General features: G+C 44.8%; 1 protein-coding gene across 4 annotated transcripts in view; it reads right to left on the bottom strand.

Moving 5' to 3' along the window:
• Positions 1-14379, bottom strand: part of JAKMIP1 (janus kinase and microtubule interacting protein 1) — a 275429-nt gene that overhangs the window by 158178 nt on the left and 102872 nt on the right. The window contains exon 2 of one of the 4 annotated variants that reach the window (XM_030563328.1): positions 7756-7942. The exons of the other annotated variants lie outside the window; for them this stretch is intronic. The gene's annotated coding sequence lies outside the window, so the exon portion shown is untranslated. The remainder of the gene's footprint in view (positions 1-7755; positions 7943-14379) is intronic. 4 annotated transcript variants of the gene reach the window in all.

The following is a 14379-nucleotide window of genomic DNA, read 5'->3' as shown; positions in this document are numbered from 1 at the left end:
TCTTTCCCTAATATCTACAAAGACACTTATAATAAATCTGCTCTGAAAACAATGTTTTTCCTCCGACAAGTAGCTCTGGAAACAGAATAATCAAATAAAAGCTTTTACTACATAGAAGAGTAACCAGGTGACTGACTCCCACATACATCACTGAATATAGTTAGGCAGCCTACATAATACCTTGGACTGGGATTAGATACCATGTGAACATCTTAAAAGCCTGAGAGAAGAGGAGGAGCCGAGCTTCTCTGCGTGTATCATTGAAATTAATATTCTTTAAAGTTAGCAAAAATTAAAACAAATCCAGACTTATACACTGGCCAAACACCCTAAGCATTTGGAAACATATATATATATATATATATATAATATATAAAAATAGAGAGGGGGAGAAAGAAATGGGATGGCTATACTTTGTTGTCTTCTATAGTAAAACATCCAGCATCCCCATTCTCAACCCTGTCTCTCTCAGAAGATTGTGGCAAGCAAAGAGCAAAATAAAACTGACTGACCTAGTTCAACTCTCTTTTGTTTAAACCTTGAAATCAAACACCAGATGGGGAGAAAGACAGTGCTACTCTTCTAAGCTCCACTCACAACAATAGCCTCCAGTTCCCTGCACTCATGGCAGGACTATGTATTATCTAGGCCAGAGGTGGGCAAACTATTTGGCCCTAGGGTCACATCTGGGAATAGAAATTGTATGGCGGGCCATGAATGTTCACAAAATCGGGGTTGTGGTGTGGGGTTGGGGTGTGGCGGAGGGGGTGAGGGCGCTGGTTGGGAGTGGGGCCCAAAAGGAGGAGTTCAGGGTGTGAGAGGGGGCTTCAGGCTGGGGCAGGGAGGGGGGAGACCTCCAGCTGGGGGTGCACGCTCCATGGTGGGGCTGGGGATGAGGGGCTTGGGGTGCAGGAGGGTGCTCTGGGCTGGGATCGAGGGGTTTGGAGGGCAGAAGGGGGGTCAGGGCTGGGGCAGGGGGTTGGGGTTCAAGGAGAGGCTCAGAGGTGCAGGCTCCAGGTGGCACTTACCTCACATGGCTCCTGGAAGCAGTAGCATGTCCCTTCTCTGGCTCCTATGTGGAGGCGCGGCCAGGTGGTTTTCCACACTGCCCCATCCGTAGGCACCATTGGAGCGCCAGAAGGGGCCATTGGAGGGGTGCCATGCCACTGCTTCCAAGAGCCTCATGGAGTGGACCCCAACCCTGAGCCCCAGCTGGAGAGCCAGAGCAGGGCAAGCCCCAGACCCCACTCCTCAGCAGGAGCTAAAGGGCTGGCGGGCCAGATCTGGCCCACGGGTCATAGTTTGTCCACCACTGATCTAGACCATCCCAAAACATAACCACTCATGCTCGCTGGGCTCAGCTCCACTCAGTGGAATCCAAATTCAGCCATGGGCTTTACTAGGTCCCTCAGGCCTGGTACTCCCTCAGTGAGACTCAGATGCCCGGCATGGCTTCTTGAGCTTGGCTCACCCTTGAGGGTGCTCAGATGCCCCAATGGGCTTTCCTGATTGGGGTTGACTCTTTCCTGTCTGGGGGGTAAAGAGCGGTGGTACTTCCCCAAGCCCACTCATCTGTGGTGCCAAAATGAGCTGGCATTCACAGGAGATTATATAGATCTGCACAATCCTCCCTCCCTCCCTTTTCTTACATGCTTTCATGAGCAGAGAGTTAACAGTGTTGCTATTTAAAGTATTCTCACTGGCATCTGAGGGTACGTCTGCACTACGGGATTATTCCAATTTTACGTAAACCGGTTTTGTAAAACAGATTGTATAAAGTCGAGTGCACACGGCCACACTAAGTACATTAATTCGATGGTGTGCGTCCATGGTCCGAGGCTAGCGTCGATTTCTGGAGCATTGCACTGTGGGTAGCTATCCCGTAGCTATCCCATAGTTCCCTCAGTCTCCCCCGCCCCTTGGAATTCTGGGTTGACAGCCCAGTGTCTGATGGGGCAAAAACAGTGTCGCAGGTGGTTCTGGGTACAGCCTCACCCCTCCCTCCATGAAAGTAGCAGACAACCGTTTTGCGCCTTTTTTCCTGGGTGAACTGTGCAAACGCCATAGCACAGCAAGCATGGACCCTGCTCAGATCAATACCGCAATCGTGGACTTTGTAAACACTTCGCACATTCTCGCGCAGTCTTTGCTGAACCGGGACCTGCAAAGCCAGGCGAGGAGGCGACGGCGGCTACTGCAGCGTGGTAACAAGAGTGATGAGAACACTTGCGCTTTGGAGATCCTGCTGGTAATGGGGCAAGTTCTAGCCATTCAACGCCGATTTTGGGCCCAGGAATCAAGCAGAGACTGGTGGGACCGCATAGTTTTGCAGGTGGGACGATTCGCAGTGGCTGCAAAACTTTCACATGCGTAAGGGCACTTTCAAGGAACTCTGTGACTTGCTTTTCCCTGCCCTGAAAAGCCATAATACGAAGATGAGAGCAGCCCTCACAGTGGAGAAGCGAGTGGCAATAGCCCTCTGGAAGCTTGCAATGCCAGAAAGCTACTGGTCAGTCGGGAATCAATTTGGAGTGGGCAAATCTACTGTGGGGGCTGCTGTGATGCAAGTAGCCAAAGCAATCATTAAGCTGCTGCTACAAAAGGTTGTGACTCTGGGAAACATGCAGGTCATAGTGGATGGCTTTGCTGCAATGGGATTCCCTAACTGTGGGAGGGTGATAGCACCGGAGCACCAGGGCACCCAGTACATAAACCGCAAGGGGTACTTTTCAATGGTGCTGCAAGCACTGGTGGATCACAAGGGACGTTTCACCAACATCCACGTGGGATGGCCAGGAAGGGTTCATGACGCTCGCATCTTCAGAAGCACTGCTCTGTTTAAACTGCTGCAGCAAGGGAATTACTTCCCAGACCAGAAAATAACAGTTGGGGATGTTGAAATGCCTATAGTTATCCTGGATGACCCAGCCTACCCCTTGATACCATGGCTCATGAAGCCATACACAGGCAGCCTGGACAGTGGTCAGGAGCTGTTCAACTACAGGCTGAGCAAGTGCAGGATGGTGGTAGAATGTGCATTTGGCCATTTAAAGGCGCGCTGGCGCACATTACTGACTTGCTCAGACCTCAGCCAAACCAATGTCCCCTTTGTTATTGCTGCTTGCTGTGTGCTCCACAATCTGTGTGAGAGTAAGGGGGAGACCTTTATGGCGGGGTGGGAGGCTGAGGCAAATCACCTGGCAGCTGATTACGTGCAGCCAAACACCAGGGCGATTAGAAGAGCACACCAGGAAGCTGCGCATAACAGAAGCTTTGGAAAACGAGTTTCATCACAGGCCAGGGTACGGTGTGACTGCTGTGTTTGTTTCCCCTTCATGAACCCCCCTCCCCCATTGATTGACTCCTTCCCTGTAAGCAACCCACTCTCCCCATTCGATTACAGCTTGCTTAAGGAAATAAAGTTACTATCGTTTAAAAATCATGTATTCTTTATTAAAAGTCATTCCCTGTAAGCAACCCACCCTCCCCCTTCGATTACAGCTTGCTTAAGGAAAAAAAGTCACTATCATTTAAAAATCATGTATTCATTATTAAAAAGTAATTATAAAAAGAGGCAGACAACTGACAAGGTATCCCGGGTGTGGTTTGGGAGGAGGATAGGAGGGAAGGAAAAGGCCATTAAACACATTTCAATGTAATGACAGCCTTGTGGTTGGACTGTCCACGGGAGTGGAGTGGGCTGGTGCACGAAGCCTTCCCCCACGTGTTCTTACACGTCTGGGTGAGGAAGATATAGAACATGGTGAGTGGTGAGGGTGGTTACACAGGGGCTGCAGCAGCTCTCTGTGACCCCGCTGCTCTTCCTGAAGATCCACCAGACATCGGAGGATATCAGTTTGATCATGCAGCAGCTCCAGCGTTGCATCCCGCCACCGCTGTTCTTCCTGCCTACACCTCTGATCTTCCTGCCGCCACTTCTGATCTCGAGCGTCCCTCCTGTCCTCACGTTCACTGGCATCTTTCCTGTAATTTGATACCACGTCCTTCCACTCATTCAGATGAGTTCTTTTATTGCGGGTTACTTCCATGATTTCTGAGAACATTTCATCTTACGTCTTATTTTTCCTCCGCCTTATCTGAGACAGCCTTCGGAATGGAGTAGGGAGGCTTGAAAAATGTGCAGCTGCATGAGGGAGGGAAAAAAGGGAGAGAGGTACTTAAAAAGATACATTTTACAGAACAATGGTTATACTCTTTCACAGTGAACAACACTATTCACCTTACATAGCACATGTGATTTCACTACAAGGTCTTTTTTTTGCATCTTAATATTGAGTGCCTGCGGCTGTGGTGTTACAGATCTCACAGACGCAGGTCCGGGCATCAGAATTCAGCTTGTATGCGGCCATGGTAAGCCATTGTCTTTTGGGTTCTCCAGCCTTCAGATACACAGTGCCCTCTGATGCTTCTTTCCTGTTAACATGCAGCAGCAGAAGCCAACCCCCGCATCCAATTCTCTAGGATGATTGCTTTACCCCTCCCCCCACCGCATGGCTGGTATCATGGAAGATCACTGCTAATCACCCTCCTTTTCCCCCTCACCGCATGGCCGGTAGCTGGGAAGATTCCTGCTAGACAAACGCAAAAAAGCTCAGCGCTATTCTTCCTCCCCTCCCCCCGCTTGGCTACGTGCAAGGAAGGATTTCTTTTAAGCAACAACCCAGGAGAAAAATGGCCAGCTCTGTCCCCTTAATTAAATTCCTGAATTTCAACCAGGTTACCATGAACAATATCAGTCTGCTGAGGATAACAGAGCGAGATAAAGAACGGATGTTTCTTGAATGCCAGCAATCACCGGGACCATATGCAGCTAGGCTTTGTCATGCAATGATACCCAATTATTTGCTATATGCATGGCATGGTGAAGTGTTCTACCATGGTGAACGGAACAAGGCTGCCTTGCCCAGAAACTTTCTGCAAAGGCTTTTGGAGTACCTCCAGGAGCGCTTCATGGAGATGTCCCTGGAGGATTTCCGCTCCATCCCCAGACATGTTAAACTTTTCCAGTAACTTTACTGGCCGCGAATGCATCCCAAGCCCTCATGGCAAATCAATCATTAAAAAATGCTTGCTTTTAAACCATGTTTTATATTTACAAAGGTACACTCACCAGAGGTCACTTCCATGGCTTCACTGTCTGGGCTAGTGGCTTGGGAGGGTTGGGAGGGAAATTCCGTCTGGGTCACAAAAAGCTCCTGGCTGTTGGGGCTAACAGAGTGCTGTGTGCTCACTGCAAGGTCGTCCTCCTCTTCCTCCTCCTCCTCATCTTCCCCCTCCGCAGAATCCTCAGCCGTGGTTGAGATTACAACCCCCACCTCGGAATCCACGGACAGGGGTGGGGTAGTGGTGGCATAGCCCCCTAAAATTGCATGCAGCTCAGCGTAGAAGCAGCATGTTTTCAGACCTGACCCAGACTTTCCGTTTGCTGATTTGGTTTTCTGGTAGGCTTGTCTGAGCTCCTTAACTTTCACTCTGCACTGCACTGAGTCCCTGGTGTGGCCTTTTTCCATCATAGCCTTGGAAATTTTTTCAAATATTTTTTCATTTCGTCTTTTGGAACGGAGTTCTGTTAGCACTGAATCCTCTCCCCATACAGCGATCAGATCCAGTACCTCCCATGCAGTCCATGCTGGAGCTCTTTTTCTGTTCTCAGGAGACTGCATTGCTACCTGTGCTGATGAGCTCTGCGTGGTCACCTGTGCTGATCAGAGCTCCATGATGGCCAAACAGGAAATGAAATTCAAAAGTTCGCGGGGCTTTTCCTGTATACCTGGCCAGTGCATCCACGTTCAGATTGCTGTCCAGAGTGGTCACAGTGGTGCACTGTGGGATATCGCTCGGAGGCCAATACCGTCGATTTGCGGCCACACTAACCCTAATCCGATAGGGTAATACCAGTTTTAGCACTACTCTTCTCATTGGGGAGGAGTACAGAAACCGATTTAAAGAGCCCTTTATATCGATATAAAGGGCCACATAGTGTGGATGGGTACAGCATTAAATTGGTTTAACGCTGCTAAAATCGGTTTAAACGTGTAGTGTAGACCAGGCCTGAGTTAGCATTCAGAGACAAATGGGACAGGTGACACTCCTCAGAGCTACTGTTTCAGGGTCTGTAAATGCAGGTCTATGTCACTTTGCCTCAGAAATGTAACCTGAATGTATCTAGGCCCGAGACTTACCTCTCACCCCCATTGAAAGCTTAGATTCTAACAGCATTAAAGAAGTGCCAGTATGCTGTACTGCCATGTACCGCTGAATCAGAGCCCTGAGTGAAACCCTCACACAACCTGCAAAGATTAGATATTCATAAAATATCTCAAGCTTTGGCATTACTGGGTAGATCTACAGTACCCCTGCCTAAAACTGAAAGTGAATTACTTAAAAACAACACCTCTGAAAAGCAAGCAGCCTTAGAGGACAAACTGCCACTCTCTCTGCAGCTTCAAACAGCAATGACATAGGCATGACACTGAACAATACGAGGCAGAATTTCAGGGAACTAACAACTAACCTATGTGTAAATATCATCCACAAGCTGCAAACTCCTTCCTACCACAGAAAGAATGCCAATAAAATGCACTTCTACCCAACAATAATGGCCAACAAAACTGATTCAAACACTGCCAACATTTGCTGGGAAGGATGTTGGCAAGTAGGTCGCCACACATGTGCAATGTTTTCTGGGAATGACAAGCGCGTCGAACACTTGGTCAAAAACGCCTCCTCAAAATCTTTTACTTTTATTTTTGGGTAAAATGCCCAGCCCTGAATCCACAAACCAGAAAGATATTTATTCAGAAATATTAACAGTAGCAAAAAATACATCACTACAATATGGTTCACAAAAGAGAAACCTGCAATTAGTTACAATTACAAAATCTAGAATAACTACATGGCAAATCAGAATACAAGCATGTTACAGACCACAGATCAGATTAGACAGTCCCAAATATATTTTCAGGATATTTGGAATTTAGCCAATGTAACAGACAAGAAATACTCACACGATAATCAACCACCTAACGGTGAAAGCTTGGTTGATGTATGCAAGAGATTATTGCACATGCAATTTAAAATCTCCTAGTGAATAATTTGCACTGGGGCATCCAACTGCAAATTGTAAGACAGTCAGTAATTGGCACAAATTTTTACACTGTACCCACGGATGAGTTCATAGCTTGGTTATTTGGGGCATTCAGGGGATTTAAAAAGTGATTTGTTGTTTATTAGAAAAACGCACTGATCCTTTCTGCCTATGAAACTATTATTCTTTATCAAGAAATCAATCTGATAGTTGAATATGCTATTTCTCATAGGAGAAAATGAATAGGGTATTATTGTTTACTTGAATAAGTCTTAACATGTCAGCCAAAGCTCCTACAGATGAATGAAAGAATGTTTATTCTCCTGGTTTCCTTATATACACAACTTTTTCTCCTCCCAAATGACTATCCTAACAAGAACACTCTGTAAATCATTAAACTGTTCAGTAAGCTACCTAACTTAGATTGATATTTTTGACCATTTATATCAGGTTAACGTGTCTTATGTAGTCAGACAGCAAGATTTATTCAATTGTATTTATTGGTTATAGTATAAACAGTCATATTTATAAACTCCACACAATCACTCCTCTTCCCTCAACCCAATTGAGTTAATAGCACTCTCTTTCCCTATGCCAGCCTGGGTTGTGTTGGGTCAATATCAGTTTCCACAGATATGTTCACTTACTTCTGCCATCTCAGTCCCATTAAACTAAACTTCTGGGAATCCTCACTTCTGCAACTCACAGACTTTTCTGGTGCCAGTTGTTCTCTCTAATCCCACTCTTGAGCCTTCTTGACAGAGAAGGATGTTTTGATTTGCAGGACAGTAGAGAACAATGTGAGAGAAGCTTCTGCAGTGCATGGTAACAAAACTATAGCAAAACAAACATAACATCAAAGTTACTGGTAGAAGAGACCTCTTAGTTCAATATTTCCCAAAAGTCTGGGGCATGGCCAAAGGAATATCATCAGGAGTGAATGGGCAGCACTTTCAACTCTTCCACAGAGTCAGCTGTCATTAAAAATATGATAGCCTCTAGCAATATGGTCACAAAGAAAACCTTGAAAACATGACCTGAATTTAACTAATGCAGTGATGTTTGCCTGTGTTTGCAGAGAACTTGAAAACCAATAGCTCCAAGTTACAGACTCATAGAATCATAGGATTGGACGTGACTTCGAGAAGTCATCTAGTTCAGTAGTCCCTGCAATCATGTCAGGACTAAGCATTATATGAACGACCCCATTTGTTTGTTTCAAAAGGTACTAATTCAAATACCAATCATGATATTTAAATGTTAACTAGCTTAGTACAAAAAGCATGAAAGGAGATAGAGCATTCTTGAGGGCCAGCACAAGACTCTGGAATGAACACTCACAGGAACTATGGACAATCACATGCCTGATAACCTTCTGCTCTAGTTGCAAAGTGCATTTCTTCGACTTTGCCCTCTCTGACATGTGTGCACGCACATTCACATGCATGTTCACAGGGTCCTGCAGCTCAGGCGTCAGACCGAGCCCAGATGTCTATACAGCAATTTGTCAGCCTCAAAGCCTTAGCCCTGCAAGACTGAGTCAGCTGCAGGTTTTTTATCCTCATTTAGGCATAGCCCCAGTCTGTTCTTCTGAAACCTCTTCAATGTCTTGTTGTCAGTTTAGTATTAATACGGGCAAAACAGAACTTTCCATCTTCTCTCTAAAACTCCTGCCATGGTTTCATTACCAAGAGATTCAGCAGGCAGGCAGAGTTGTAGGAAAGATCTTAACTGAGCATACATAGAGGCTAGTGTTACATGCCTAATGGGCCTGTATTTGTGTGATAGCAGTCTGACCTCCGCTTGCATTCCTGAACTCTAGATGTGTAACATACAACTAGGTACTTCCCTAACCCTGATCCTCTTTCTCCAGTCCCATTCATAACACTACACTTCCCCTGTGTTTTCACTGTTGACCCTACCTTCTCTTAGTCACTCAAATCTGCAAACAGGGAGTAATTTTAACTCCTCCCTCTCCCTTGCCAAACAAATGCAGGCAGAGTTCAACTCATGTTGTTTTTTCCTCCTCATCTCCAAAATCAGTCCTTTTCTCTCCCTCACAAATGTCTTGCGCAGGTCATCATTATATCCTAATGTGACTACTGCAACATCTTCCTCTCTGGCCTCTCAAACATGCATGTTGCCCTTCTTCACTCCATAGAATATCAGAGTTGGAAGGGACCTCAGGAGGTCATCTAGTCCAACCGCCTGCTCAAAGCAGGACCAATCCCCAACTAAAACATCCCAGCCAGGGCTTCATCAAGACTGACCCTAAAAACCTCTTTGGAAGGAGATTCCACCACCTCCCTACGTAACCCATTCCAATGCTTAACCACCTTCCTAGTGAAAACATTTTTCCTAATATCCAACCTAAACCTCCCCCACTGCAACTTGAGACCATTACTCCTTGTTCTGTCATCTGCTACCACTGAGAACAGTCTAGATCCATCCTCTTTGGAACCCCCTTTCAGGTAGTTGAAAGCAGCTATCAAATTCCCTCCCATTCTTCTCTTCTGCATACTAAACAATCCCAGTTCCCTCAGCCTGTACCCATAAGTCATGTGCTCCAGCCCCCTAATCACTTTTGTTGTCCTTTGCTGGACTCTTTCCAATTTTTCCACATACTTCTTGTAGTGTGGGGCACAATAAGGCCTCACCAATGCTGAATACAGGGGAGTCATCACATCCCTCCATCTGCTGGCAATGCCCCTACTTATACAGCCCAAAATGCCGTTAGCAACGAGGGCACACTGTTGACTCATATCCAGCTTCTTGGCCACTGTAACCCCTAGGTCCTTTTCTGCAGAACTGCTGCCTAGCTGCTCAGGCTCTAGTCTGTGGCAGTGCATGGGATTCTTCCATTCTAAGTGCAAGACTCTACACTTGTCCTTGTGGAACCTCATCAGATTTCATTTGGCCCAATCATCTAATTTGTCTAGGTCCCTCTGAATCCTATCCCTACCTTCCACCGTATCTACCACTCTTCCTTGCTAAGGGTGCAATCCATGCCATCCTCCAGATCATTAATGAAGATATTGAACAAAATTGACCCCAGGACCAACCCTTGGGGCACTACTCTTGATACTCTAGACATGGAGCCATTGATCACTACCCATTGAGCCCGATGATCCAGCCAGCTTTCTATCCACTTTATAGTCCATTCATCCAGCCCATACTTCTTTAACTTGCTGGCAAGAATACTGTGGGAGACTGTATCAAAAGCTTTGCTAAAGTCAAGGAATAACACATCCACTGCTTTCCCCTCATCCACAGACCCAGTTATCTCCTCATAGAAGGCAATTAGGTTAGTCAGGCATGACTTGCCCTTGGTGAATTCATGCTGACTGTTCCTGATCACTTTCCTCTCCTCTAAGTGCTTCAGAATTGATTCTTTGAGGACCTGCTCCATGATTTTTCCAGGGACTGAGGTGAGGCTGACTGGCCTATAGTTCCCCGGATCCTCCTCCTTCCCTTTTTTAAAGATGGGTACTACGTTATCCTTTTTCCAGTCATCTGGGACCTCCCCTAGTCACCATGAGTTTTCAAAGATAACGGCCAATGGCTCTGCAATCACATCTGCTAAGTTCCTTAGCACCGTTGGATGCAGCACAACCTGCCCTATGGACTTGTGCATGTCCAGCTTTTCTAAATAGTCCTGAACCACTTCTTTCTCCACAGAGGGCTGAGTCAACTCCTCCCCATGCTGTGCTATCCAGTGCAGCAGTCTGGGAGCTGACCTTGTTCGTGAAGACAGAGACAAAAAAAGCACTGACTACATTAGCTTTTTCCATATCCTCTGTCACTAGGTTGCCTCCCTCATTCAGTAAGGGGCCCACACTTTCCTTGACTTTCTTCTTGTTGCTAACATACCTGAAGAAACCCTTCTTGTTATTCTTAACATCCCTGGCTAGCTGCAACTCCAAGTGTGATCTGGCCTTCCTGATTTCACTCCTGCATGCCTGAGTAATATTTTTATACTCCTCCCTGGTGATTTGTCCAATCTTCCGCTTCTTGTAAGCTTCTTTTTTGTGTTTAAGATCAGCAAGGATTTCACTGTTAACCCAAGCTGGTCTCCTGCCATATTTACTATTCTTTCTACACATCAGGATGGTTGGTTCCTGCAACCTCAATAAGGTTTCCTTAAAATACAGCCAGCTCTCCTGGACCATCCCATGGTCAAAGAATCCAAAGCCTTCTCTCCAACACCACCTACATAGCCATTCATTGACTTCCATGATTCAACAGTCTCTACCCGGGCCTTTTCCTTCCAGAGGGAGGATGGATGAGAACACCACTTGCACCTGAAACTCCTTTATCCTTCTTCCCAAAGCCATGTAGTCTGCAGTGATCCACTCAAGGTCATTCTTGGCAGTATCATTGGTGCTCACATGGAGAAGCACTTCTGCCATCCTACCATTAATCTAGCTAACTTGTATAAAGATTCCCTATTTTCTCCTTCCCCTAACCTCTGTGTACTTGGCAGTCTGTTCTTAGATTGAATTTCTTGTGGCAGGAATTATTCATTTCTAGAAAGCACAGAGCATATTACGTAAGAATATTAAAGAAAGTACTAACAGTGATTCCCCCAAGTGACAGTGATCCCCTCAGTCTCACCAAGTACAAAAATCTTTTAGTTCTTTTGTTATAACTTGTAAGCTAATGTCTGCTGAAACCATTGATTGTATCTGTCCTGTGAAAGATACTCTATTACTATGTAAAACTTACAAACAAGTTAATTGACTTTGTTCTTGAAGTAAACACTATGCTAGCCTTAAACTGTAATTGATACAATGTAAACAAACAGACCCCCCCACCCTCTCTGATTACAGGGCCAGGAGTCTCATATGAATTAAAACACACCCCAAAAGTGGTGGAGACAGTAATTTAAAATATGGTTAAGATATGGAATGTATGTTAACGAATGCTTAATGTGCATGAATGATTAGGGAGGATCCATCGGCCGAAGAAATGTGTCAAGTGGACCATCAGACAACCCCCAAAGGGTAAACTGGGATCCACCCCATCACCTAAAAGGATGAAAAACATAAATTTTGGACAGTGTAAAGCCACCAGAAACGTGCCACTTTAAACAATGTGGAGCCACCAGGAATGTGCCATCTGCTGATTGAGTCAGCAACAGCAGGATGAAACAGCTCCCATAGACTAACATAGGAATTAATTCCTATACGAATGAACTCCAAAGACTGAGGACTTTGAGTCTCTGGCTCTGCTGCCAGCCTCCAGGAGCATCTGACACAGACTCGGCTCCATCCTCATGACCAAGATATCTGGCCAGTAACTTGGCATGAGCAACTTCTAGGCTGATAACTATAACACTTATACAGAACCTGAATGAATGAGAGAGAGAGAGAGTCTGAGTGTGTGTGTGTGTAAGGAATAAGTAGTAATAGGAATAAGTGGTCAAACAACATTGTTTATTTTTATCTTTTGCCTTATTATTATATTTACAATAAATGTGGCATCTTTGTCTTATCCCTCTTAATAAGATCCTGCTGGTTTTTATTATGTTGGTACAGTTATAGGTGCTACCACATGCAAAGAATAAATTATAATTAATTAATAGACTTCTGATGAGCCCGCAAGGAACCTTCTGCTTTCTATGATCTGGCACCTGTTTCAGATACAACTGTTTTTGTTTACCTTTATGGGCTCTACATTTAAAAAATAATTCAGAGAGATTTACACAGATTCAGGCAGAAAAAGCAAACTTCACAGCTGACAACAAGCATTTCTTCAAGATTGAACCCATTACATAATCAGATAAACAAATTGCAAGAGCATCTGCAATAGCACCATCTAGTGTCAAAGATAGCAATATTGCTATCTTTGCATCAACATTACCCCTGAGGTATGATTATTTTACTCAATATTGGTTGCTATTTTGTACGTACTATAATTTTAAAACATCTCATATTTGAGGCATTCTGGTACTATGATGATAAATGTCACAGAAAAGCAGATCACATCTGCAGTGCTCTGTTCAAATTCAAAACAGTGCAGACATTGCAAGCACTGACAATCTCAAAGATGCTGTGAAGCTTCAACACTCAGAGAAAACAACAAGCTGTAGAGGAAGGAAAACAAAGAGAGGCCATTAGCCAACTGCTCTTTTGATCGGATTTATTTAGTAGTTCATCTGACAATAGCAGGTTGGGAAGTATGGGCTCCATCCTGGGAGGTGCTGTGCACTCTTAATTCTTAGCAAAATCAATTACACCTCCTTGGATCAGGCCCTGAAGGTGCCTAAAATTTAACAGAAGCACATTTTAGTAATCTCCTTACCTCAAACATTCAATTTGCTGAGATTTCCAATTCATTACATAACTGTCAGTTTGAGAAGAGTTATATGTTCCAAAATCATTTACATTTAAGCTCCACTACACTGAACTGTAATCGAGTTTGAGAACCCCATGCTACCCCTAACAAGATGACTTTTGGGATTGAAAGTTTAAACATTAGCTCCCATCTACACCTGCAAATTGATTTGAGGAACCTCCCCCACAAAAACTCACAGGACTTGTAGCAATTATTTACACAGACAACTAAGGCAAGAACTGGGTGGCACAGAGGGAAGTTTAAATTATGATTGATATTTGGGGAGAGGACGGGGAAAAGATCAGTGGCATTTTCAAGGATACTTTCACAAGCATTAGAGATGTGGTTTGCTTTGTCTTTATTTTCAAATGAAAACTGAAATGACCCAGACTTTTCCAGGTATCCCAGAGGAGAAGGTAGGGCCCAGGATCATAGAGTCTGATAGTACCAGTGGCTGGCTCTGCTAGTTATTGTCCCGTTTAATACACACACAGCAACTAACTTAAATTCCTCTTTGTCTGAATTGTCATGACAAAGCACCACACATCCCTCCTCACATGGTGGCTACATCACCATTGTTGGTACAAAGCCTAGAATCTGTTTCCTACAGCCGAGAAATGCCCTTCACTGTGTCACCAACTGAACAACAAAAGTCTACGCACTTGCACAACACACAAGAAAAGTCGACCACATATCACAGGAAAACCTCTGAAGCATGATTCAAACACAGGAAAAAGTTTAAACAATTTTACTATTTAATGACATCAACACCCAAAACTGAATGTAATCAAATCAAGTTGGTCTCTCTCCAATTAGGCTGCTTTTTATTTCATTGCTAATATTGGCAGGTAGCACTCTGTTACATTCAGTTCAGCATCCATGTACGTGTGCATGTCCCTCTGACATATTCATGCATATCTTTGAGGGCCTAAGTG

Source organism: Gopherus evgoodei, chromosome 5, assembly GCF_007399415.2.
Source record: "Gopherus evgoodei ecotype Sinaloan lineage chromosome 5, rGopEvg1_v1.p, whole genome shotgun sequence".
NCBI classification, from domain to species: Eukaryota; Metazoa; Chordata; order Testudines; family Testudinidae; genus Gopherus; species Gopherus evgoodei.
Note: the sequence above shows the minus strand (reverse complement) of the source record. Positions and strands in the feature narration are given on the sequence as shown.